Below are 25,347 nucleotides of genomic sequence, written 5' to 3' on the forward strand. Positions count from 1 at the left end.
TGACTGTTTCTGTAGACCTGCATCTGTTTAAACTAGGCCTGAATTTGGCCCACTCTCTTGAATAATGATGGACAAGAAAGTTTCATGTTCTGTATAGGATTGGATTTAAAATTGCAACTGAGAATAATTCATAGTGGGGGTGGGAAAGAAATTAGTCTTTATCTTATTGAAATTGGCTTTTGATATTCTTGAATGTATTCGTTCAAATGTATTCACTGGCCATATTCTACAGATTCTTGCTCTGTAGGTTCTTCAAAGTCCAGTCCATCCCATGTATTTTATTTGAAATTTGTGCTCTATTGGTTAGGTTGAACTGAACATGTCACATGGTAGTGTTTCTGTTCTCTGATTGGATGGGTGTCTTAGACTCAGTACTTGGTATGAATGGTTGTGTTCAACAATCACTTTCAGAAATAGTCTCTAATATTAGCTTAATGTGCAGTTTCCTTAGGTGTTCCTGCCAAAAAATAGTATCCTTCACAGTACTAATTGAAAATTAAATATGAAAGGGACACAAACACATCTGAAGAAAATGAATCTCTTTTTAAATACTATTTTTGTCACTAACATATCAACAGAAAATATAATCACTTAAATTATAGATTGTCACAGTTCCTGTGATAACTGCACCTCTAGCAAAGTGGGGTATCTTCCAGTCATCACCTTTCCCAGGGTAGGATCTGGCAATCCATTCCTTCCAGAGAAGGCCATAAGTTGCAGACTCTTCCAATTCATTGTAATTATCTTAGCTGGTCTGACTCTAGTTAAGCACCTACTGTCCCGTTTGCTCAGGAGCAATGACAGGGTTAACTAATGATAGGGTTGCCAGGTATCCAGTTTTTGACCAGAACACCTTATTGAAAAGGGACTCTGGTGACTCTGGTCAGCACCGCTGACTGAGCTGTTAAAAATCCGGTTGACGCGGGGCTGGCAGGCTCCCTATCTGGCTCCGCGCAGCTCCTCGCAAGCAGGCGACATGTCCCTTGGCTAGGCAGAGGGATGACCACGGGGGCTCCATGCGCTGCCCCTGGCCCACGCTGGCCCTCAGGTCCCACCCTGCACCCTAAACCCCTCATCCACAGCCCCACCCCCAGCCGAAGCCCTCACCCCTCCAGCACCCCAATCCCCTGCCCCAGCTGGGTGAAAATGAGTGAGTGTGGATGAGGGAGAGTGAGCAACAGAGGGAGGGGGGATGGTGGGGGCGGGCCTCGGAGAAGGGGTGGGGCCAGGGTGTTTGGTTTTGTGCAATTAGAAAGTTGACAACCCTAACTAGTGACCAGCCACGTTTCATAAAGCAAAATGCTACTTATTCAGAACAAAATCATTACAGATGACCACATCATAAAATCAATAGATTACCAAGCAGTCATCCATCTTCCACAGGGGACCCCTGATAGGATAAAAATACCTTTAGGCCCTTCCCGCAGGCCCTGCCTCTCATAGTCCTAGTTTCATGTCAGCTCTTGAGGAGGGCAAGTGACCCTTCACCTAAATCTGGGCTGTAACTTTTACAGTTGGCAGTTTTGTTTGCCAGACCTCTTGAAGCCAGGCTAATCAGTCTATGCTATTTTCCCCCAGTTTGGGGTGAAACTTCCACACACTTATCTACATTATGGATTTGCATTATTTTTCCCTCTTTCCCCCCACCTCACCATAGGTCATACAGAGGAAACATCTTTTAGCTTTCCCATTGAGCTGCGATAGAATCACTATCCAGTTCATAAAGATACAATTGTTTTTGACTATTCCACGTGTCCAAAGAATTACATTTGTCACACAGATGTTTATCCTTAACATGAATTCACTTTTCCACACAAGTATAATAAATTGCATCCATAACTGTAAAACAATTTCCATATGGTGCTTACTAATACTACCTCATTTGACCTGCAAAGAATCAAAAGGGTTTCAGGCCTCTTTAAAAAAAAAAAAAAAAAAGAATTAGGAGGTCTAGAATATTAATAGAGATGCTTAAATATTGGAAAAGGGTAGAGAGGGTCAGCTGAATTTTGAGTAGGTCAACGTCTGTTTCTTTCAAGGGCTTTGCTGACCAAGTTACTAATTTTGACAGTTTACCTACATAAAATTGTGCCAGCATAATTTCCTAAATTACCAGAAGAGGACTAGAGGTGGACACTCCTTGAAGGATCTAATAGATTCCTGCCACTGTACTTGAGAGTCTATTTCAGCCTTCAGTTTAGAGGGTGGAAACCATGAAGGGACTTTAGGAGTACAACACTACCATCACAGCACCTAACTTTTACGTGCCTAGAAAATCACAAGAACAACACTACAATCCACAAAGCTGTGTAAGGCTCTCTATGGGTAGAGACCGGCACCTTAGCATGTGATCCACAAAAGCCAGAGTGCTCAGCAGCACCTTACCTAAACTAGCCAAGGGGAGATGCTGATGTGCTAAGCCCTGCCCCTTTCTCAGTGATAGGCGCCTCACCATGCTATGATCCACCAACAGGAACCCCTCTCCCAGCTTAAGTGCCTATGTAGTTTCATGAGGGACTGAGTTAGACACCTGCCTCACTCCACACAAGAGGAGGCGGAGCAGGCACTCACACTCACTTTTAACCCTGTGGTTAGGGCACTCACCTAGGCTGCGAGAGACCCAGGTTCAATTCCTCCCTCCCTGGTAGCGGCAGAGAAAGGATTTGAACTGGGATCCCCCACCTCTCAGGAGAGTGCTCTAACATCTGAACTATGGGGTATTCTTAGGTGGGGAGGGGTACTCCCTCAATCTCTCCTGTTGAAGCTGTGCCATTACTTTGCCTGCCTTTACAACCATGTGCTTCCTCTCTGTATATTCTTCCTTAAAACATTTCCTCTGGGGAGCCCTACTTTACCATAAGAAGCATTCTCTCTCTCTCTCTTTTTTTTTTTTAAACAACACTCTGTACCCCTCTACAGTATACCAGCCTGTATCTTTTGTCTGTGTATTAAGCCCATTGAGGGCAAAACCATGGTCTTCTGTGTTCAGTAACATGCTAGACAATATGCCTGAGAAATGTTAAGGCTATGCCATGGCAAACTGTCAGAATGCTGGCCAATACCATGGTTTGAGTTAATTAGAAATAGACAGGAGTACATTTTGTACATGTGGAGTCTGCTGATTGAGTAATCTTCCAACTAAACACACTTACCTGAATATTCATAGTCACTTAGAAGGCAGTCAGATTTCCTGAGCGCAACTAGTCAACTCAGGCAGTGGCTTGGTATGGATTCAAAAGAGAAATGGTCAGACAGGAAGGGATTTTAGAAATTGAGAAGCATTTGGTTGCAAGATCTGAGGAAAAGGAATCGGGTGTATTTTGGAAGGATAGGAGAATGAGGATGGCTCTGTATGTATAGTGAGCTCCTAGGAAGCTAAGAGAGAATTAAAAAATCTGTCTATTGCCTCACAAATGCCATCTTTGACCAAAACAATGGGCTAAAATCTGCCTTCAGTTAGTTTTCTACAACCAGTATTTGTTCCACTTGTCTAAGGTTTATGGATTAGTGAGTGGGGAAAACCCACTTACCTTATTTTAATTCCTCGTCTCATTTAAATCACATGCCTAAAAAACTTGGGAGAAGTAAGGAAGCTGCAAATTTTTGGAGCTGACAAACATAGCCACATCTACAGTTGTCTGAATGGGTGAAATGCTTGCCTAAGAATTAAAGTGATAAATTTTGCCTCCCATAACCCTACTAAACTCACACCATGTAACTAAGGACAATTTGGCCCAAGGTGTCACTAGCAAGGACAGTTAGAAATGAGGCTCAGTAACCTATGCTGCCTGACAGCTGCTGCAAGTGATAATAAAACATCAAGGTTGAGACAAAACTAGTTAATGGGCTCCCCCTCCCACAAGAGGGTTTATCAGGCAACAAATAGTTCTGGGATGCAACAGAATCCCAATGTCACCCCAGATAATCCTCTTAAAGTTTTCAGGCTTTCTCTGAAAGCTGTCTGTGCCAATGTTAGCTCTTAAAGCAGACAATAAATTCTAATTCAGCAAGAGGTATTTTAAATAAGAAATGCAAGGGTCTCTATGGTGATTTTAAGTTAACAAACGTAAGGCCTAGTCAGGATGAATTTGTGTTTAAAAAAGAAATGAACTAAAAGTACTTTTAAAAGAAATGGAGGGAATGAAATAAAAAAGAGAGAATTCTGATAATTTCCTAGCAGGGATTTATTATCTTTCAGTTATAAAAGAATAAAACAAACCCACCCAGATGGTCTCCAGGGAAAATGCTGCTGTTTATAGACGGTGAGATGGGCTGTGATGGAATGTCCAGATGAAGTCAGACAGCCTGACTGAAGGCCACCAACTAGCCAAGCACCTGACATGCTGAGCATCTGCCATACAATCTGTAATTGGCTTTGAACCAAATCCTGTAAAATACTGTGCACTTAGCAACTCCAATGGGTGCTTAGCACCTCTCAGTATCTGAGCCATGGTCTTTGAGGGCCCAATCCTGTAAAGTGACAAGCATTTCCCCTTAACTCTGTGCTATGAGAGTGGGATGCAGGATTGGGCTCTGAATGGTGCAATAACCGAGGGTGAAGTTTAACAGACCGACCCATGTAAAACCTGAAAGATGTTGATTTAAGTCCATATATACCAGCATAGAGTGAGAACATCCAATCTCCCTCTACCTATCAGTTGTAACCATAAGCTGATGACTTCCTCCTTAATACAATATGAGAAACAAACAAATTATCATTTGGTTTTGTTTCTAGCTGAGGAATGACTTCAATGATGCAAGCATTAGCCTGCCAAGTCTCACATGCACCATAAATACAATCCAGAAAGAGGTGTCATCCTAAAACAGCTGCAGACAGTTGCTTAACCCCCCAAATCTCAGGAACTCAATCAACTCAGCACTAACGTAGGTATAGTATGCAAGGATTTGCATAGGTTATGAAGTGTGCAATGTTCACATGGGCACCATATGTTCCCTGGCCAACTAGAAAAGGACAAATTCTCAGTATGGCAGCACTGAATAATACTGCACTGTGCCCATTCTCCTGTCCAGGGTAGTGTAATATCTCCCAGGCAGAAGTTATGGAGGCTTTGCATTTCAATCTGTGAGATCTTTGCAGCAGACCTGCAACAGCAAATAAACTTCAGTTCATACACTCATTATGGGAAGCTAAGCAAGCTTATTGTGTTCTAACAGTTGACTGGTTTTCTCAATAAATCAACGTCAAGAGAAGATATAATCCAAGCACCACAAACTCCTGTTGATAGCATATTCCACATGCTGTTAATCAGCTTTATGAAAAGAACTAATTAGAAATATTGCAGCTACTTCTGCAATGAGTCAGGTACCTTTGAGCAATGAAAACATCACAGTTGGTGACTAATCTGATTAAAATATGACCATATAGATCATTGTTGCAACCACAGTTATATATTTGTAACAAATCTTGTACAAAATGTGGCATGTAAGATGTCTATGGAAAGATTATGATTTGCTAAATATGATTATGCTATTTGTATGCATGTATCATTTTTGTATTTGAAGTTATGCGTATTGGCTCATTGAAGTTATGAGTGAAAGTAAGCCGATGCGGTACGGTATACCGGCAAGAGCCGGTACACAGCTGACTGTACCGGTAGGGGGCAGCTTCCCCAGAACAGCCATTTAAAAGGGCCCAGAGGTCCTGGCAGCAGATGGGGCCCCGTGCCTTTTCAATCGCTGCCAGAGCCCCGGGGCTTCCAGCCGCCGCCGCAGCTACCGCTACGATGGGGCCCCGGCAGTGATTTAAAGGGTCTGGGGTTCCCGACTGCTGCTGCCAAAGTCCTGGGCCCTTTAAATTGCTGCTGGAGCCCAGGGTAGTGGCAGCGATTTAAAGGGCCCAGGGATTTAAAGGCCCTGCCCCTTCCACCTGAGGCTCCGCCCCCTTGCTCAGGACCCCAGCCCTGTGTACCGGTAAGTCCCTTAAGTTACTTTCACCCCGGTCTATACCTGTATTTCAAATGTTTGCTCCTGAGGTAACGCCCACAAGGTATTTAGCCTGCACATCTTGAAGGAACTATTCAAGTAGAATGACCCATTAAAGTACACTTAACTTACAATAGGAAGACACCTATCTACTCTCAATGGACTTTCCTGCTGTGACTAGGTGAAATCATGCATGGACATGTGACTTGTCCATGTGACTCCAAACACCATCTTGTTACTGTGATTTTTCATAGTAAGAACAATGGGATTCCCTCCACATGGCAGAAGAGATAAAAGGCCCTGGAAACGTCTCCATTTTGCCCCTGTCCTGTTCAAACCTCTGGACAATGGATTTATACTAATGGGAGTATTCTAACCAAGGGACTGAGGTCCTTCCAATGATTTGGAAGCAACCAGAGATTTCTCAGGCCAGCAGTTTATTCCATCACTGCTACAAGCCTGAACCAAGAACTTTGCAATTGTTGTATGTATTTGATTCCTTTAACCAATTTTAACTGTCACCTTTCTTTCATTCAATCTCCATGAAATCTCAGTGGTTGACAGCCTTCAGCTAGTGGAACCATGATGGCATGGCTGCTTTCGGGACCTTGTGCATCCAACAAAGGATGGAAGAACTGGCCCCTTGTTGATAAAATTCAAAGGTAAAATCTTGGAGAGTACATATCATATTAGTGTTACAGGAAGCCTCTTCCATTTGTTTGTGTGAGACAACATGTGCATGTTTATGAGAAATGTCTTATTTCAAGCCAGCTAGTTATCTTAAGTGTATTTCCCCTGTCTAATATGTAAGCAAAAATATGGTACAGTATGACCCCCAAATCCACATTTTCTACATTTGGTCTCTGCTTCTCATGGAAGTGCAAAGAATAAAAGCTGAGGCAGGGGCAATAAATAGGTAGACCGGAGGCTAAATCCGGACTACCAGATACTTTTGAATGACCGCAAAATCTTTTTATTATTGTTGGGTTTGTATTTTCTCTGGAACCTTGGCCAAGAAATTTGGACCTTGACAAAAAATAATTGATCCCCTGGCTGCGTGTGTGTTTGAAGTCCACATTTTGACCTATTTTCAGCTGCTGAACTGTGCTACATAATATCTACCAAGATGCCTGCATATCCCATGTATGCCAAACTCCAGTTGACAATCTTGCATTCATACTGAGGGAAAATACAGATAGCTAAATGTCTAGGGGGGCTTAGTAATGGTCTGTTTATTCAGACTTAGTACACAAGGAAAAAGAAGCATAAAGTACAAATAATCTTCCTAGCCCTAGAGTTGAAAACAGATGGAAAGTATCATAATATTTTGCATTGGATTATGAATGCACTGAAAAATGTACAAGGAGAATAATTAGCATTGACAGAGTTATTTGTGAAGTCACTGTAGTGGATAGGGCACTGGAATAGGAACCAACCAGAAGACATTGATTTCATTCCAAAGTCTTTCACTTACTTGATGCATGACAGTGGGGTAATTCACTTCCCCACTCTACGATTCGTTCCCTTCCAAGCCTTTGTCTTGTTTTTGATAGTCTCTGCTCCAACAAGTTTACAATCTCATGTGTTTGGCTAGTACCTACAGCAATAGGCCCCTGATCTCAGAAATCCCACTAATAAAAAACATAATCTTTCAACTCATATCTGCTTGAGTAATATTTACCCACATAAATAGACCCTCTGACTTCAACAGGGCTATTCATGTGACTGTGGTTTGCTGGGTCAGTGCTCTTGTCTGGATTCTGGATCTTGGAGCAAACAATGCACAGTGTTGATGATGAGATAATTAATCTAATTCCATGTTAAGTATGATTGTCTGGCCTGCTGGAGGAGCAGGAGATTGTTCTTAAAAGTAGGATTAAAGGGAATTTTTTTTAAACAATCCAGTTCTTGCCAAATAATTTAAAGGGGTATTGAAGAATTAAGCATTGAAGGCACTCAGCATTGCCCAGGTCCTATTAAAAATAAATAAATAAACAGATGAGCTGCATCAGGGGAGGGATAGCTCAGTGGTTTGAGCATTGGCCTGCTAAACCCAGGGTTGTGAGTTCAATCCTTGAGGGGGCCACTTAGGGATCTGGGGCAAAAATCAGTACTTGGTCCTGCTAGTGAAGGCAGGGGACTGGACTCAATGACCTTTCAAGGTTCCTTCCAGTTCTAGGAGATAGGATAGGATATCTCCATAAACAGTCACTGTGTACATAGGACCTAAACACACAATGATGGGCCAGCACATGCCCCAGGATCAATGCATGGAGCTCTCACCCTTCCTGCCTGAAAAGATCTTGGATATCCCAGTCTCACCTTTTCTAGTGCCCTGCAGAGGTGCCTCTGGTGTTGGGATCTGTAACGCAGGTATGAGGATTGGATGTCAGCACACTGAGTAGGGATGGAGTATGGGCACATTGCATCAAGTGGAGGGTTATTTGAGGAGCCAGGCCTTACAGATCTGAAAGATATTTAGGCACCTAAACCCTTATACTGAATAATAAGCTCTAAAAATCAGAGTTAAGATATTTTTGAATACATACATTTATTGGCAGCAATTTGAATTTCTACTAATTAGTAACTGATTACTCTAGTTAATAATAACAAAACTTTGTACTTATCACTTTGCATCCAAGCGCCTCAGAGTACTTGAAAAATATTAAGCATCATAACTTCCTCTGAGGAAGGTAAATATTATTACACTGGTTTTTTGTTACAGCGGGGTAATTTGGAGCATAAGAAAAGGACTGTATTTTCAAACTATATTTACAATGTTCACCCTTTGACAAAATTTAGCTTTTAATGGGAACCAGGCACATTCATTTTGAGGATAGAATTTAACCGAGAGACCTGATTTTCTTGTCTTCACCATGTGTAATCACTTGTACCTGTACAAATGGAATGTAAAATGATACACCATGTCACACCATTGATTTGTACTTTTCACACATTTTGCATAGGAGTAAATGACAGCACAAGGTACAAGGCAAGGAAGAACCATGTCCTAAGTGATTAGAAGAAAAGGCAATTGGGCAATCCCCTAAACCCATCATGAAGGAGTTGACTCACCCTCACTAGAGGTGTTAAAAAAATAAAGAAAATAAAACTTTAGCAGGATTAGCTTAGAAGAAGATGCTACTCAGTGCAGTGAAATGGCTGGGAAGAATCCAGGAATGTTTTCCAACTGCACCCTCCTTGAGAAAGCTAGTATCAAAGGTGCTACCATCATGTTCGTACAGGAGGACCAAAGGCGTGTAGAAAGGAAAGGAAGGCCCCTTGAATATTTTTTCAGTTTGAAATTCCTGGTTGTTTGTGTGAAGAAAATCTTTGTGTTTGATCAGACTTTGTTTGTTTGTTCTCATGGTTTCCTTTATCACTGTGCGGGCATCGATAGCATTTAACAATGTGTGTTTTGTTTAGCTGTGGGAGAAGAAAAAGATATTCTCACCTTAATGAAAATGAGGCTATTAGCAATAATACTTTGATTCCAGTCGCATACCCAAACGATTACTTGGTGTACATAACACAGATTTTCAAAGGGACAAATGGGAGCTAGGCACCTAACTGCCATTTGTCCCTTTGAAAATCTGTGTTATGTACACCAACTGATCGTTTGGGTGTGCGACTCCCATTCGTTCCTTTGAAAAGCTACCCCCATGTGCCAATAAGCAATATTAAGAGTCAGGAAGAATGTGGGCTCCAGGACCCAGACCACCAAAGCTGTTCAGGCACCTAGCTCCCATTGACTTCAGGACTTGAATGTACCTAAAGACATTTGGTCTGGGGGCTCTTGAGCTACTGAATTGAGACCAATTCCCATTGAGGTCAGCAGAAACTGAGGGCTCAGCATCTCCATAGGATTGTGACTAATCTCCTTAATCACCAACACAATTAAACTGGTAATTAAGTCCTTTGAATTGAAGGGACGTACGTACTTGCTTAACTTTTAACCACATGCTTGGTGTTTTATTGATTTGAGATGGCCTAAGGGACATATTTAAGTGCTTTGCTGAACCGTGACCTAAATGAATAGTTTTGTATCATTCTGTACCAAAGTTCTTTTCTGAAATTAAGGAGAAATCAACATTCCAATCCTGAAGTTATTTTGACCTAAAGAGATTGTCAAGTCCGTATATGCTATTATGCTTGAGTAAAATCTAATTTATAGGTGGTAATAGAATGTGAAAGAATGATGGTTTTGACTGAAGATTTAATAGTTACATTAAAATGTGTTTGCTGTAGTGCTCCCTCTCTGTGATGATTTTTATAATCTATTAAGGCAATTCCATCCTCCTTATGAGCTGGGAAGCCAAGGTCACATCTGACCACCTCTGATGTCATCCACACATCTGTGGAAGTTAGAGACATGGCATTTTTCAACAGACTCTTTTGTCTCAGTGTCCAGGACAAATGCTTAATCAATTATAGGATGATTTTTGTCACAAAACTCAGAAGTTCTAACGTAATGAAACTTCCTTATAGAATTTCTTGTGGTGCCACAGAAGTATTACCTGTCACAATGAGGACAATGCTGAGTCATCTCCATCTGATGGTGTTTATTGCAGAGCTCTCTCAGTGCTTTAAACAAGTGGAGGGGGAGAACTCACAACTCTAAAATTTGAGTTTACTGGCAAAGAGCAAGCTTGGCTCAGCTTTAGGATGGACTGGAGACTGAAAATGCTAGAATTCCACACCCCCCTCCCAATTCTTTATTTTTATCACTTGGTACTAGGTAACCCACACCCTACACCGTCAGTGCCTAAAGTCACTTTTGAAAATGAGACCTAGTAAACAGCTAGGCTGAGCAGAGCAATGCCTAAATACCCTAAAATATCTGGGCCTCAGTCTCTGTTCCTCAGTTCCCCATCTGTAAAATAGGGATAATACTGCTGTTCTCCCATCCTTCATCTCTTTTGCTATTGTAAATCCTGTGGCCTGAAGCACTGGAGGGTAAGAAGCTGTCTGCTTCCATCTGTTGGTGAATAGGGGGGGAATATAGCTTCAGAGCTTCTTTTGCATATGCTTTCTACCCCTTCTGTGGAAATTTTGGGAGTCACCATAACTGTACACAACTCAGAACTGGCTGGGTAGTGGAACTGACCTGTGAGGAGGGGAGGAAGGCTACTTTGTAGTAAGGATGAAGACCTCTTAGGGCTAGTCTACACTGGCAACGTTAAAGCGCTGCCGTGGCAGCACTTGAATGTGGCTTGTGTAGTGGCGGCAGAGCACTGGGAGAGAGCTCTCCCAGGGCTCTAAAAAAAATCAACTCCACGAAGGGCATAGATACCAGCGCTGGTGCACTGTCTACACTGGCGCTTTACAGGGCTGAAACTTGCTGCGCTCAAGGGTGTGTTTTTTCACACCCCTGAGTGAGAAAGTTGCAGCGCTGTAAAGTGTCAGTGTAGACAAGCCCTTAGTTAAAGCCTTAGATGACAGCAGCAGAACTGAATGAACTCCAGTGAGGCCTCTTCTACAAGGTGGCTAAACAAAGCTGGAATCACGATAGCTGGATTAGACAGTGAAGACTCAGGACAGGACCAGGTAGCCCTTCCCAAAAGGCTGAAGATAGGTCCTCAGGATTCTGGGACTGCATTACCCAATTACACCAAACTCTGAGTGGGTTTTAATGGATGAGGAAGGGGAAGTGATGTAAAGAAACGTTTGCTTATTGGATGTTCACACTGGGGCAAGGGTGGAGGAGGCAGAACCACAGTAACCAACCCCTGCCAAATTTGCAGTGTTTTCTTTATTATCTGTATAGATAGACTGTTGCTATATTTCCTTTTCCAGTAATAGTTTTCCCTGTTTCATAAAGACCCAGTGCTTATGAGTAGGGAAGCCTTGTCTATTCAGGTCACCTACAGAAGGTATTTAGTAATCCCAGAAATTCTCTGTGGTAGCCCAAGGTAGTGGTGTGTGCTAGGTTTTTAAGATGGACCACTAGCTATTTGAACCTAGCCCTCATTGCTGCCAACAACACAGTGCAGCCTTCTGCCAGATTGGTAGGTATGGTGCCTAACACAACAGGGCCCTGATCTCAGAAGGCTGTATTGTCTAGTGGATAAAGGACTGGCCTGGGCATTCTGTTCTCTGCTCTGCTACTACCCTGCTGGGTGACCTCGGGCAAGCAACTTCACCTCTCTGCCTCAGTTTCCCCATCTGTAAAATGGGGATATCTCCTTTGCAAAGTGCTTTCATATCTACTGATCAGTGCTATAAGAACTAGGTATTATGTAATTGTAAACTATAGTGGTTCTACCTTTTCACATATTAATACAACTCTTCTGAGTGATTACCAAATAAGCAGCTATGAGACATTTCTCAGCATGATTTAAGACTAAACTGTTGTTGTTGTTGTTACATGAGAAGAACTGCCAGTTTAGTAACTGAATAGTATGATTCTGCAGGACTCTGTTGATCCTGGTTGTATGAAGGATCAACTGGATATGCTTCTGGAAGCTACTACTATAGAAGCTTTCTATCCATTAATATATTTAAGATGATTCTTTGTCTATATGAGAAGGTAAATTACAGCTATTACAACATGTTGCCACCGGGAAAATAAGAAAATAACTATTGCTTTCAAAAGGTGGCACTGTTGGAAAACTATATGGAGGGCGGGAAATAGAAACCACAACAAACTTTACCCGACACTCCTTGCCTAATGCATTAAAATATATGGTAAGCAGAAAATAAAAATGTAAATTTCCAAGCTCATACTTGGACGGTTTTAGTGAGGATTAAGATAAAATTTCAGGATGATAGTTAAGTCCCCAGTAAACTGCTAGCATTAAACATGAAGGTGGATGAGGTAATTTTTGGGGTGATATCTCTTATTTTTATTTTTTATCTAATATCTTGGGACCAACATTGAAATATTAAGGCAGGTGAAGCATGTTACTAGAATAAAAACTTATAACCGATTGTGTGGTAAATGGATCATAAGCTTTGGTAAGTTCATGCAAAACAAAGTTTCATGCAGGTAGATCCCAGTACTGCACAGAACCAATGCATATAGCACTGTTGCCATGTTCTTTACGTGCTGTATGCTGAATAGTTATGTCATTACATAGCTAGCTAGTACATGTAAGGGGAAAAGCTAATTAAGTATATGTTCTGATCAGATGGATGCATTTACTTGACTGCAATAATGCGGGGTTTCTTACTGATGTTAGTTTAATGTAATTAGACTATTAGCTCTTTAGGACTGGAATAGGGACCTGATTCTGATCTCATTTGAAATGGATTTTGTGCCAGTGTAGTACCATCAGTTTAAACTTAATTTTCATTTACACTGATGCAAGTGAGATCAGAATTGGCTCCCTTCTTCTTTTAATGGTCAGTGAAATACTATGTATATTTATGGCAGCATATCAATAACATAGTTATAACAAATATAGGCCAGTCACTGATTTTTATTTATTCTAGTTTATTATGGTGATGAGTACAGTATAAAATGGTTGCTAGTCAGATTTTGAATTGGTTGTCCTTTGTATAAGGAAGGGGTTACAGCAGATTATTGACATTAGTACTGGATTTTACTCTCCTGTCAAACTTTGAAAGTCACAAAAACTACCTCATGCATGTGACATCCACTGACACACACAGCATCAAAGGAAAGGAAGAACCACATTCATTGTGAGGTGTCTTCTTCAGTGAACATTTAAGAGTATAATAGTACATTTGATACACAAAGATTTTCTATATGTATAAAGAGAAGGAAAGCTAGAATGGAATCTTGCATATAACTAATCTAAGTGTTTGTCAATACACAAGTTTGTACCAGTTATAGCTATACCAATATAGTTAAAGTGGTATAGTACCCGTCTCTAATGTGTTAGAAAGGTGCTTTCTCCTGGTACAGCTATTTCAATATGGAAAGGGAAATAAACTATACTGGTATCAGGCACTTTTATACTGATTTAACTCCCTACATTAGGGGTAGTACTAGTTTAACTGTTGTGGTTTGAAAAAATCTCACCCCTAACCAAAATAGTTGTACCAGTAAAGAAACTTGTTTCTACACCAGGCCCGAGAGTAAAAATATACTTTGGCGAGTATAAACTAGGCTCAATAAAGAAGAATGACATTTCAGAATGAGATGTAGAGTCTGATTCTGATCTCAAATCAATTTAACACTGGTACAACTCCATTGACTTCAAAGCCCTTGATTTAGGCTCCCACCCTGCAAAGCACTTAACTTGTGTGTGTGTGTTTGTTTTAAGCATGTGGGTGGCTTCAATGCACTATTTATATTACTCTGATACTTTGAGCAAAACACTTAAATGTGATTAAATTAATCAGTTGGGATCAAAATGATCTTGCATGGACAGAGATGGAGACGATAACCTAGTAAGTCTTTTCCACCTCTAACTTCTATGATTCTTTGCCCTGACAGCTATGGTCACTTCCATCATTTGGAGGAAAATTTAAAGTTGAAGTTCTGACCAGTTCTGGCCACTTAAGATCCCATGGCATTTTCCCCCAGCAGTAAGTTTTTGCTCTCATGCCATAGCCAAATTCTAGTTTGGATATATTAAATTCTGTTTACCTAAAATGCCTGAAGTCACAATTGGATATTGTATTTAGCAATGGTTCTTGCTGTTTGTTTGTTTTTCTAAATTGATATCAAGATAGAATATGTAGCCAGTCAGACTTTAGACACCTGTTGCTATAAGTATTCCAATTTTGTATTCTTGATCACCAGAGCAATATTAAAAATGGCTTACTTGGGATTTTCTATTTCTGACTTAATTATCCGTAATCAAAACCCCTGTCAATTTGTATAAGTTATGGGAAGGACAGAGCCACAGCACAATTGAAGGCTCTGATGTCATTGACAAAGCTAGTTCCCAGAATAAACGCAATTACAAACTGTATAATCCCTGATGTATTTCTCCCATGAAGAATTAGGAAATAACTAGACAGCCACTTTCACTTCTCCTGGATTAGGAAATAGATGCAAGGACTCACTTGCAGAGTATGGTGTTGTACTGTAAAGAATAGATTGCTTTCTGGTATGCAGCTGATATGATCACAATGTAATGTAGGCTTATTGGAAATCCTGAACCAATACGCTTCACCAAGAATAGTCGGCTCCCTCTGAGCCACACTTTTCTCCCTGGAAATCTATGTGTATCCAACTCAGGAAAAAAGAATGACAAAGCCAGATACAAAGAAGTCTCCAATTAGATGAAGTTGACTTCACTGGAGACACTCTGTCGGTGCAAATCTGACAGTAAGTATGGACTAACTATAGCTCTCTTTCCCAAATGGAGAAAGGATAAACAAAACACTTAGACTTTAATCTGTTTATAGAATTTGATATTTGCCTTACAAAATATCAAACGGTTCAAATTCTCTAGGGTCTTTCAGTCTAATTTCCTTTGAGAACAATGTGCTAGGACATTAGCAAGTTAAACTTCCATACAACTATTGTTAGACAAAATAATAACCAGGGGCATGTATCTGGCCTCACTTACACTGGTTTTACATCTGCATATCCCCATTGGCCCTGATTCTCCCATCTTGTATAGCCATCTTACACCTGTGAGTATGAAGTGCTACCCATTCTGTTTTGATAGTGTTTTATGCTCACCCTGCAAAGGGGTGACTTCAGTTGTGACTCCTGCTTTACACCGATCTGAGAAGAATCAGGCCTCTTATGAAATATACTTTTACTAGGAGTAAAACTTTCTATTTTCGGACCATGGTGAATATTTCAAACATAATTTCTCTCAATAAATCTTATTTACAATAGTTCTATCCTTTCCTAGCACCAAACTCTCTTCTGTTTCCTAAGCATAAAAAATAGGGTGAACTCCTCTTGGTTACACCAGATAAACCCAAAGTAGCACATTGAACTCAGAGGGATTACTCCAGATTTACATGCATACCTGACTGCAGCATTTTCTTTCTTTGGTCTCTGAAAAAGCTAACCTCTGGTGAGGTGCACATTTGGTCCATATCTATAACAGCATACTTGACTGTGCCTAATGGTATGTTGCTATGCTACAAATGCACTATCTGCTTACTGTATGCAAGTAGAAAGCTATCAGATATTAATCCTATACGAAACTGATAATTTAAAAATCTAAAGAGGCCCCCCAAAAAGCTTTAGACAGATGGATCACTTGCCTTTCCCCATTTAAGAAAAATAGTCTTTTTTTTAGATGATAAAAAGCACTCCATGTTCCCCAAGCAATGTTAATAGCACAAGACAGTGTATAGTAGATTCAAATTTGCTTTCATAAACCTTCCTACACAGTACATATTCCCATGCACTTTAAGGAAGAAAACGTCACCATTTGAGAAACATGAATCATCTCTGGTGAACACCACTGTGTTTATTATAAAAGGAAAAAAGTCCTCATGCACTTTAGCTCGTATTTAAAGCAATCTCTGATTATAACCAATGTGTAAGCAGCTGGTACCAGTGAGCTACCATTAGCTACTAACATTAGAGGGAGCACTTACACCTCTGGAGGGACGTTGACTCAAATGTATTAAGAGAGATGAGTACTATTGTTTTAGAAGTTTAGATTCTGTTTTTACGATGTTGCAGTACATTGCATTAGAGTATGTAATGAAAAATCATACTTATGTTATGTTGACCTACATTAGTATGCCAGTGTGTGTTAATTGGGTTACATTTGGCTATGTAATGATGGTGCCATAATATAAAGCAACCACTGTAGTCTGTGTGTGGCAATAAAAACAATGATTTGATAACTTATCCAGTTAGAAATCCTGGCTTTGAAACACATAGGTGTTTCTACTGATCACACCGCTGTGATAAAACACAACACCAAATATATTTCACTGTTTGTTACTGCTTCCTGGTTCTGCTGTCTCAGCAGAGAAAATCTTTATTCTCTTCTAAATGCAGCACCTGAGTCAAGGAAAATGTGTTGCACCTTCTGGTTGTAGAAAAACAGCTTGTTTGATATTCATTAAAGACCCCATGGACTTAAAGTCATCAGGCCCTAAAAAGTTGTTGTGACAGGGTTTCTTTAGCATGTTCTTGTTTAAATTATCACGTATTTGAGATGTTCTTAACTTGCTTTGTTGTGTGGAAATTTAAAAGGGATGTTTTTCCTGGCTGGAACAATAAATGTTGCTGTGCAGTTTAAAAAAAATAAAAAGAAAGTGTGAGACTTCCACCCAGGATAGCTAGACGAGAGTCTGGCAGCTCTCCTCATGTGGGCTAGTGTGGATGCTAATTGTGAGTTGGTTGGCTGTCACTCAGGAAGTGCTTTCAGTCTGAGTGATCCCCTCCGAGCCATTGATTCAGAAAGATGAGTGCAACCCAGCTTTCCCCAAAGCAGTGCAATTGGGGGCTGCCATTGCTTTACCGCAGGGACAGATAATATCCATTCTTATCCAAGTCCAAGTACGTTGCATGACTTGGAACGTCGTGTGGTCTTGTTAAACATTAGAGAATCTGTTCCCCACCCCTTCCACCCAAAACTGGGCCTTGGTAATGGCTACAGAAGGATTGTGTGCCACGTGGGTATCTTTCTGGAAGAGCCATAACTGTGAACTGGCCCCATTCACTTATATTGGGGTGGATGTATATTTTTATTTCCTTGTAACAGAAGTACTAAAGCACCAAATTCATAAAGAATTGTAGCTAAGTTATTTTAAAAAAACAGCCAGGATTATTGAAACATCCTAACAATAAACTCAACCGTGGCTTATAGAGGAGGAATGGTCAAGTGGTTAGGGTACTAGTGTAGATCTCAGGGGACCTGGATTCAGTTCTCTCTAGTGCGTGCTACAACTGCCCTGTGTGAGTTTGGGCAAGTCAGCCTCTGTGTCTCTGTTCCCTATCTGTAAAATGGGGGAACAGTACTTCACAGCACCCCTGTGAGGTTCCCTATTCCCTCACACCAGTGCAGGCACTTATGCAAAGGCCTGGGAAGAGATCTAATTCTTTGTTGTTATACTTTTAACAGTGGGCCAAATTCTGCATTCCACACAGCAGGCGCAGAGTGGACTGCTGAAATCCTTGGTCTTTCTGCTCAAAGTTCTAACAGTGGTACCAGTTAGTGCCAGTTCAGCTATCCATCCACAAGAGACTAGATCTGAGTATGTGCTTAATACAGGCCAGGCTTCAAAGAGCCACCCTTGTTTCAACTTCTTTCACTGAAGACACTTCACACCAGGGCCGGCTGTAGGCCGATTCCCCCAATTCCCTGGAATTGGGCCCCACGCCTTAGGCACCTTTTTAATTTTTTTACTCACACGGTGGCGGTCTGGGTCTTCGGCGGCACTTTGGCGGCGGGGGGTCCTTCATTCGTTCCGGGTCTTCAGCGGCATTTCGGCAGTGGGGGGTCCTTCAGTGCCGCGGAGCGAGTGAAGGACCCCCCGCTGCCGAAGTGCTGCCGAAGACCCAGACCGCCGTCGGGTATTCAAATCGGGCCGCGCAGTTCCTAAAGCCGGCCCTGCTTCACACCATCTCAAATCAACCCCTCACTTCCTCTTGTGTGCATGCCCCCAAATAATTGTTTTACATAGGGGATTTTTCTTGTGCTTCTTGGAGGAATTTTGGATCAAAGTTTGGGGAAACCCAACTTTAGCTCGATGCCTTCTGAGCAGGGACGGCTCCAGGCACCAGCGCAGCAGGCAGGTGCCTGGGGCGGCCAATGGAAAGGGGCAGCACGTCGGGTTCTTCGGCAGCGGGTCCCTCAGTCTCTCTCAGAGGGAAGGACCTGCTGCCGAATTGCCACCAAAGAATGAAGCGGTGGCGGTAGAGCTGCAACCAAAGTGCCGCCGATCGCGGCTTGGGGCAGCAAAAACGCTGGAGCCAGCCCTGCTTCTGACACGGAAAGGAACCTTCCTCCCCAAAGCTTGCTGCAGCGTTTTGCTGTTAATGGGCATCCGTGTGGGATCAATAAGGTCCCTTCGTGTCTTACACTCTGTCAGTTATGTCTCACTCATTTTTTCACTTTATTTTTTGTTGCTTACTATGTTGCTCACTCCTGCGTTATAATCCTAGATGATGAAAGGTTTGAAGCCATAAGACTCAGTTTAGACAAAGATTGACAGCCATGTTATCCGTCAAGAAAACAGTAGCTTCTCTCTCCAGCTCCCTGTGAAGAGGCAACTGTTAAAATCCCTTTGTGTGTAATCAGCATGTCAGGCTGAATCCTGACTAGTTATGGGCCAACTTTAAAAGAACTGAGACTTGGGTCAGATGCTTAGCCAAACCTCCCTGAACTACCCTTAACTTCCCGAGTCTTCAAAACTGGCCCATGACTGGTTAGAATGTAATTAATTTTTTCTTGCTTATGTCCCTTTATTTTGGTTTATCCTGGTATTTTCAAGGAAGTGCCACATGGAAAATGTATAATGTCGTGGCAGAAAAATGAGTCCGCTTTGAACTTAAAATGGGCACATTTTCATTTTTCTTACAAAACTTCTGGGGGCCTGATCCCCATGGAAAGAGATGATGTCTCCTAGCATGTTCCCCAGCCCTAACGCAGTGGAGGTCCTTTCCATGGAGTAGCAGCTACAGGAAATGTGGCAAGATTGGATTCTCTGCTCCCAAAATCTGTGATAATCATGGGAAGGTAATTCAACCTGAGGCTGTATTGTCTACTACTGACTCATCCCTCATGCTGTAGAACTGTCCCCTATTGGGCAACCAGGAGCAGCTGTGGTCATAGGATCCCTGGTGGCATGGATCTAATAGAGATGCTGTGATATGTCTCATGGTACCCAGGACTGTGAGTTGGCCTGGTAACGACCTGCCTCCAGCATGCGGAAATCTTGGCTATGGTGGCTAGGTGTCAGTTCCCTCACACCAGCCTCTCAGCCCCTCAAACTTTATCCTCTGGGCTATGCCAGCCCTGACTTTGCCTTGCTGGTTAACAAGGTGCATCCCAGTCCCCAAGTCCCTTTGAATTGTTCCCCTGTGGTATCCAGCCCCTGACACTGGCTAATCACAGAAATCCCAGATCCTCTGCCCCCTAAGGTGCAGTATAGCCCATTTTACCTTAAATCACCATGCCTGTATCACGCACACTACTTGTAAGAAAACAAAATAAGGCTTATTATTTATGAAAGGATAGACATTCCACTAGAAACGAGAGGAAAAAATGGTTGAAACAAATTGTTGTAGTGCAAAATAAAATCATAAAACACAAACCTAATAAGAAAGGTAACTATTAATAAAGGGTATTATCTAATAAAGAAACTCCTGACCCCCCCTTCTCCGACGTTCAGGTTGTTGCAAAGCTGGCAGGCTTCACAGCAATCATGAACAACTGGACCCTGAGAACACCCCTGCTTCCCAGAGAAAGGATAGTGCTTTTTCCCCACCATGTGTGTGATACTGAAACAATCTTTTGTTTCTGTTTATATAGAGAGGGGCAAACCCCTGTCTTGTTCTAATGTTTCTTTTTTACCTTCAGAGTTTGCAGTTGCCTCTGCTGGTTTTCCATTGAAAGTTTTGGGGCTAAACAATTGAGCCTTGCATGGCATAACTGGCTAAGCAGGGCAGGGGGGACAACTGTTTGAATGGTCCATCACTGAGCCATATTATCCCCTGCTGACTAACTTTTACCCTAAGTCCCTAAAACATACTTTCAGCATAAATAAATTAATTCCTTAAATATTACCCAAACATACATCTCACAATGATTATGAATCTTGCCAGGTTATGAGCTTTCTGCAGTTACCTTGTATGTTACTCTTTATGAATAAATATCCTGTGAGCCATGTGTTTGGTGTAATGAGTTTGTCAGGTCTGAGATTAGTTCTTTTCAAAGAACAGGGAACTTTTTTGCCAAGGAGCCTCTGTCACAGATGCACTGCCCAGGGAGTTCAGTGGGAGAAAGAGCAGCTCAGCCCCCAGTGTAAGTAAGAATAAGCAGAGAGCTTCTCCAAGTTATGCTCTGGCTGCCTATGGCCCCCTATGGTCTATGGCAGGGGTGGGCAAACTACAGCCTGGGGGCTGCATCCAGCCCTCCAGATGTTTTAATCCAGCCCTCGAGCTCCCACGGGGAGTGGGGTCAGGGCCTTGCCCCGCTTTGCATGGGTCCTAGAAGCAGTGGCATGTCTCCCCTCTGGCTCCTACGCGTAGGGGCAGCCAAGGGGCTCCGCACGCTGCCACTGCCCCAAGCACTGACCCTGCAGCTCCCATTGGCCAGGAACCACAGCCAATGGGAGCTGCAGGGGCGGTGCCTGCAGACAGGGCAGTGCGCAGAGCCGCCTGGCCACGCCTCCATGTAGGAGCCGGAGAGAGGAAATTCCGCTGCTTCTGGGAGCTGCTTGAGGTAAGCGCAACCTGGAGCCTGCACCCCAACCTCTTCTTGCACCCCAAGCCACTGCCCCAGCTCTGATCCCCCTCCTGCCCTCTGAACCCCTCAATCCCAGTCCGAAGCACCCTCCTGCACCCCCAACCCCTCATCCCCAGCCCCACCCCAGAGCCCGCACCCCGAGCCAGAGCCCTCACCCCGCCACACACCCCAACCCCCTGCCCCAGCCTGGAGCACCCTCCTGCACCCTGAACTGCTCATTTCTGGCCACACCCCAGGGCCCGCACCCCTCCCAGCCCCCAATTTTGTGAGCTTTCATGGCCCGGCATACAATTTCCATACCCAGATGTGGCCCTCGGGCCAAACAGTTTGCCCACCCCTATTCTATAGGAAGCAGGATGCTGCTGAACTCTGGTTATTCTCTGTCCCGTTCTCTCAATGTAGCCCCCGTGTTGATATCTAGGAGAGGCCAGTGCAGAATCATTGAGGCAACCCTGCCTGTACCAGGCAGGAGTAGTTCCCTACATTGAGGTTATTTCCCAAGGGCTGTTTCATTCTGACCCTCTTATATTGCTGGAGAGGTATAAAGAGGCAGGAGTGGAGAACTAGCCCTCCTGCCTTTATTATGCTTTTAAAAGCTGATAACAGTTTTTGGACCTCCTTCTCCTCTCCCTTACATTGTTAAACCAATGGTATAACCCCCTTAACCTCTCATTTACACCAATGTAAGAGAAATGAGAGTGACCTCTTTCTATCTATGTTCATAAACTATTTTTCTGGGTCACCATAACTCTCAATTATACAGAGGTAATTATAGTGGTGGCACCCTACTGATCTGCTGAAATGTCAGATGAATCAGTCATATTTGCCATTTCCTAATATGTAAGAGGGCAGTGGAAATCCTAGTTGTGTGGTTTATTTACCAATGACTTAAGTACATACCTGTGCATTATCCAACCGTTAAACCACGGTGATTGGTGTCTTAGGGTATGTCTACACTGGCAGAGTTACAGCGCCGCTTAGAGAGTGCTGAAGGGAAACCGCTATTGTGTGTTCACACTGTCAACTGCCTGCACAATAGCGTGTTCACACTTGCAGCTGTCTTCAGAGTGGTGCACTCTGGACAGCTATCCCACTGAGCATCTCTTCTTCTTCTGCCGCTAAGAGTTGTGGGAAGGCAGAGGGGGTCGCGGGGCATCCTGGGTCCTGTCCCAATGCCCCGTGATGCATTGCGTCGCATCCCTGTGCTTCCATCTACATTTGGCACCATCTTTCAACGGTTTGTGTACTGCACGCTCTGCTCTGCCTCTTCGGTCTGCAGAAATGGATCCCACGCTGTTGACCAATATGCTGCTCACTCTCACTAAGACGTCATGAGTGACAGTGGAGTTATTCCTTAAACTACAAAGGCAAGAGCAGTTCAACATTGATCTCGCAACACGTACTAGCTATGACACGAGATTGCTTGTGGCATTCATGGAGGTGCTGACCACAGTGGAACGCCGCATTTGGGCTCAGGAAACAAGAACTGAGTGGTGGGATCACATCATCATGCACGTCTGGGATGACGAGCAGTGGCTGCAGAACTTTTGGATAAGGAAAGCCACATTCATGGGACTGTGTGATGAGCTTGCCCCAGCCCTGTGGCGCAAAGGCACAAGAATGAGAGCTGCCCTGTCATTGGAGAAGCGCATGGCGATTGCACGGTGGAAGCTGGCTATTCCAGACTGCTACCGATCGGTCACTAACCAGTTTGGAGTGGGAAAGTCGACCATTGGACTCATGTTGATGGAAGAGTGCAGGGCCATTAATCACATCCTGCTCTGAAAGACCATGACTCTGGGCAGTGTGCATGACATTGTGGGTGGCTTTGCACAAATGGGATTCCCTAACTGTGGAGTGGCGATAGATGGCACGCATATTCCAATTCTGTCACCAGACCACCTAGCCACCGAGTACATTAATCGGAAGGGGTATTTCTCTATGGTTCTCCAGGCGCTTGTGGATCACCGTGGGTGTTTCATGGACATTAACTCAGGCTGGTCTGGAAAGGTGCATGATGCACACGTCTTTCAGAACACTGGCCTGTTCAGGAAGCTGCAAGCAGGGACTTTCTTCCCAGACCAGAAGATCACAGTAGGGGAAGTCTAAATGCCCATTGTGATACTGGCAGACCCTGCCTACCCCTTAATGCCATGGCTTTTGAAGCCATACACGGGGCAATTTGACAGCAGGAAGGAGCAGTTCAACAACAGGCTGAGAAGTGCAGAATGACCGTTGAGTGTGCTTTCAGCCGTTTAAAGGCCAGCTGGTGCTGCCTATATGGGAGGCTGGACCTGGCCAATGATAATATTCCTGTGCTTATAGCAGCATGCTGTACGTTCCATAATATTTGTGAAGGGAAGGGTGAAAGCTTCACTCAGGGCTGGACCACTGAGGCTCAGCACCTGGAGGCTGATTTGAACAGCCAGAGATCAGGGTTATTAGAGGGGCGCAGCATGGGGCCATAAGGATAAGGGATGTCTTGAGGCAGCAATTTAAACCTGAAAGCCACTAATATTGGTTGCTATGCTCGGGAGTGCAGTGCTTCTAATGTTAGGAGGTGATTGCGATTGGTGCAGACGATGCACGACCAAGGTTTAAGAAAATTGCCTGTTGCTTTGCAGGGCTGTTTGCTTTCAATTAATGGAATAAAGTGCAGCGGGTACTGTACTTCAGCAGGGCTAAACTGTAGAGGGACGGGTATTGAGTGCAGTGGATACTGGGAGTCCGCAGGGCTGGACTGTGACAGGGCAGGAGTGGAATGCAGTGGGTATAGCCAGGAGGTTGATAAGGTGTGTTGGCGGTGTCTGGGGGGCGCATGGGAAAGAGTTTTGCGACAGTGGCTGCAGGGGAGGGCGGGCGCATAGCGGCTCGGTTTGCAGTGCTAGTAGCACCTGGAGCATGTCCGCTTGGTGCTCCATAACATTTAAGACCAGCTCCATGGCTTCATTCTGGCGCGCTGTGTTCTCCTTTCGGTCCCTCTTCTTGCTGTCCCGCTACTCCTTCAATTCTTGTTTTTTGGCTGTGAAGTGCATGATGACCTCATGCATAAAGTCTTCTTTAGTTCTTCGTGGCCGCTTTCTAATTCTGCGTAGCCATTCAGCCAGTGATAACAAAGAGGGAGGCTGGGCTCCAAAGGTCAGATCTGTGAAGCCAAAATTCAACATTTTACAGAAGTAGTATTGTTTGCAACACACAGATCACTGATTCAGTGATTTCAAACACAGCCACTATTTACATACCTGTCACTAACTGGCTGACCCCAGGAAAGCACACATGAGCCACAAGACCCTCAAAATGGTGAGTAACTGCAGGGGCAGGGGAAATCGGTGTTCTGGGACTGTACTGTACACTGGGCATGTGGCTTTTGGGGAGAGCCAGCACTGTAGTGTGGGCGTTATAATCTCACTGCTGAGGGTGAGCAGGGAATCAATGGAGGGTCTTCTCCAAGACTGCGGCTTCTGCCCTGGCCCTTATGCGGCTTGCCTGTGTGCACTAATGTTCCTCCGCCCTCCTCCCCGCTCCCTGTGATGGCAGAGTGGCATGGGAAAGTTACCCTTAACGGGGCAAGAAACGAAGCAGGTCTGCCAAAGAACCTATGGCAGCGGATTGCCCAGTATCTCCATGAGAGTTTCCTGGAGATCTCTGAGGCAGATGCCTGTGAAGTGAGGGCGTCACTCAACACCCTGTTCTGCCGCTCAGACTAGGCATGTGGTGGTACGCGCATCATACAGACACAAGCCTGCTTTCTGCAACTCTCCTGCCCCCAACATCTCCCTTCAGTGATTTCCCAAAATCAAAGCCACTTATGAGGGGCCTCCTCTCCTGTTTGCACTTCGCCAAGCTCTGACAGCTGTGACTGGCTAGCCTCCTCCGGGGTAGAGAAGAGCTCCTGGCTGCATGCATCTCTGACCTCCAAGTCGTCCTCTGCCTCTGGGTCCCCCTCCCCCTCCACATCCTCAGCCAAGATTTCCTCCTCCTGGCTCGGTCCACTCTCAACTGGCACACGAGCCACTGAAGTATCCACAGGGGCCTTCGCAGTGGAGGTGGGGTCACCACCGAGTATTGCGTCCAGCTCTTTGTAGAACCGGCA

This window comes from Terrapene carolina, unplaced genomic scaffold (assembly GCF_002925995.2).
Source record: "Terrapene carolina triunguis isolate 2854851 unplaced genomic scaffold, T_m_triunguis-2.0 Scaffold629, whole genome shotgun sequence".
NCBI classification, from domain to species: Eukaryota; Metazoa; Chordata; order Testudines; family Emydidae; genus Terrapene; species Terrapene triunguis.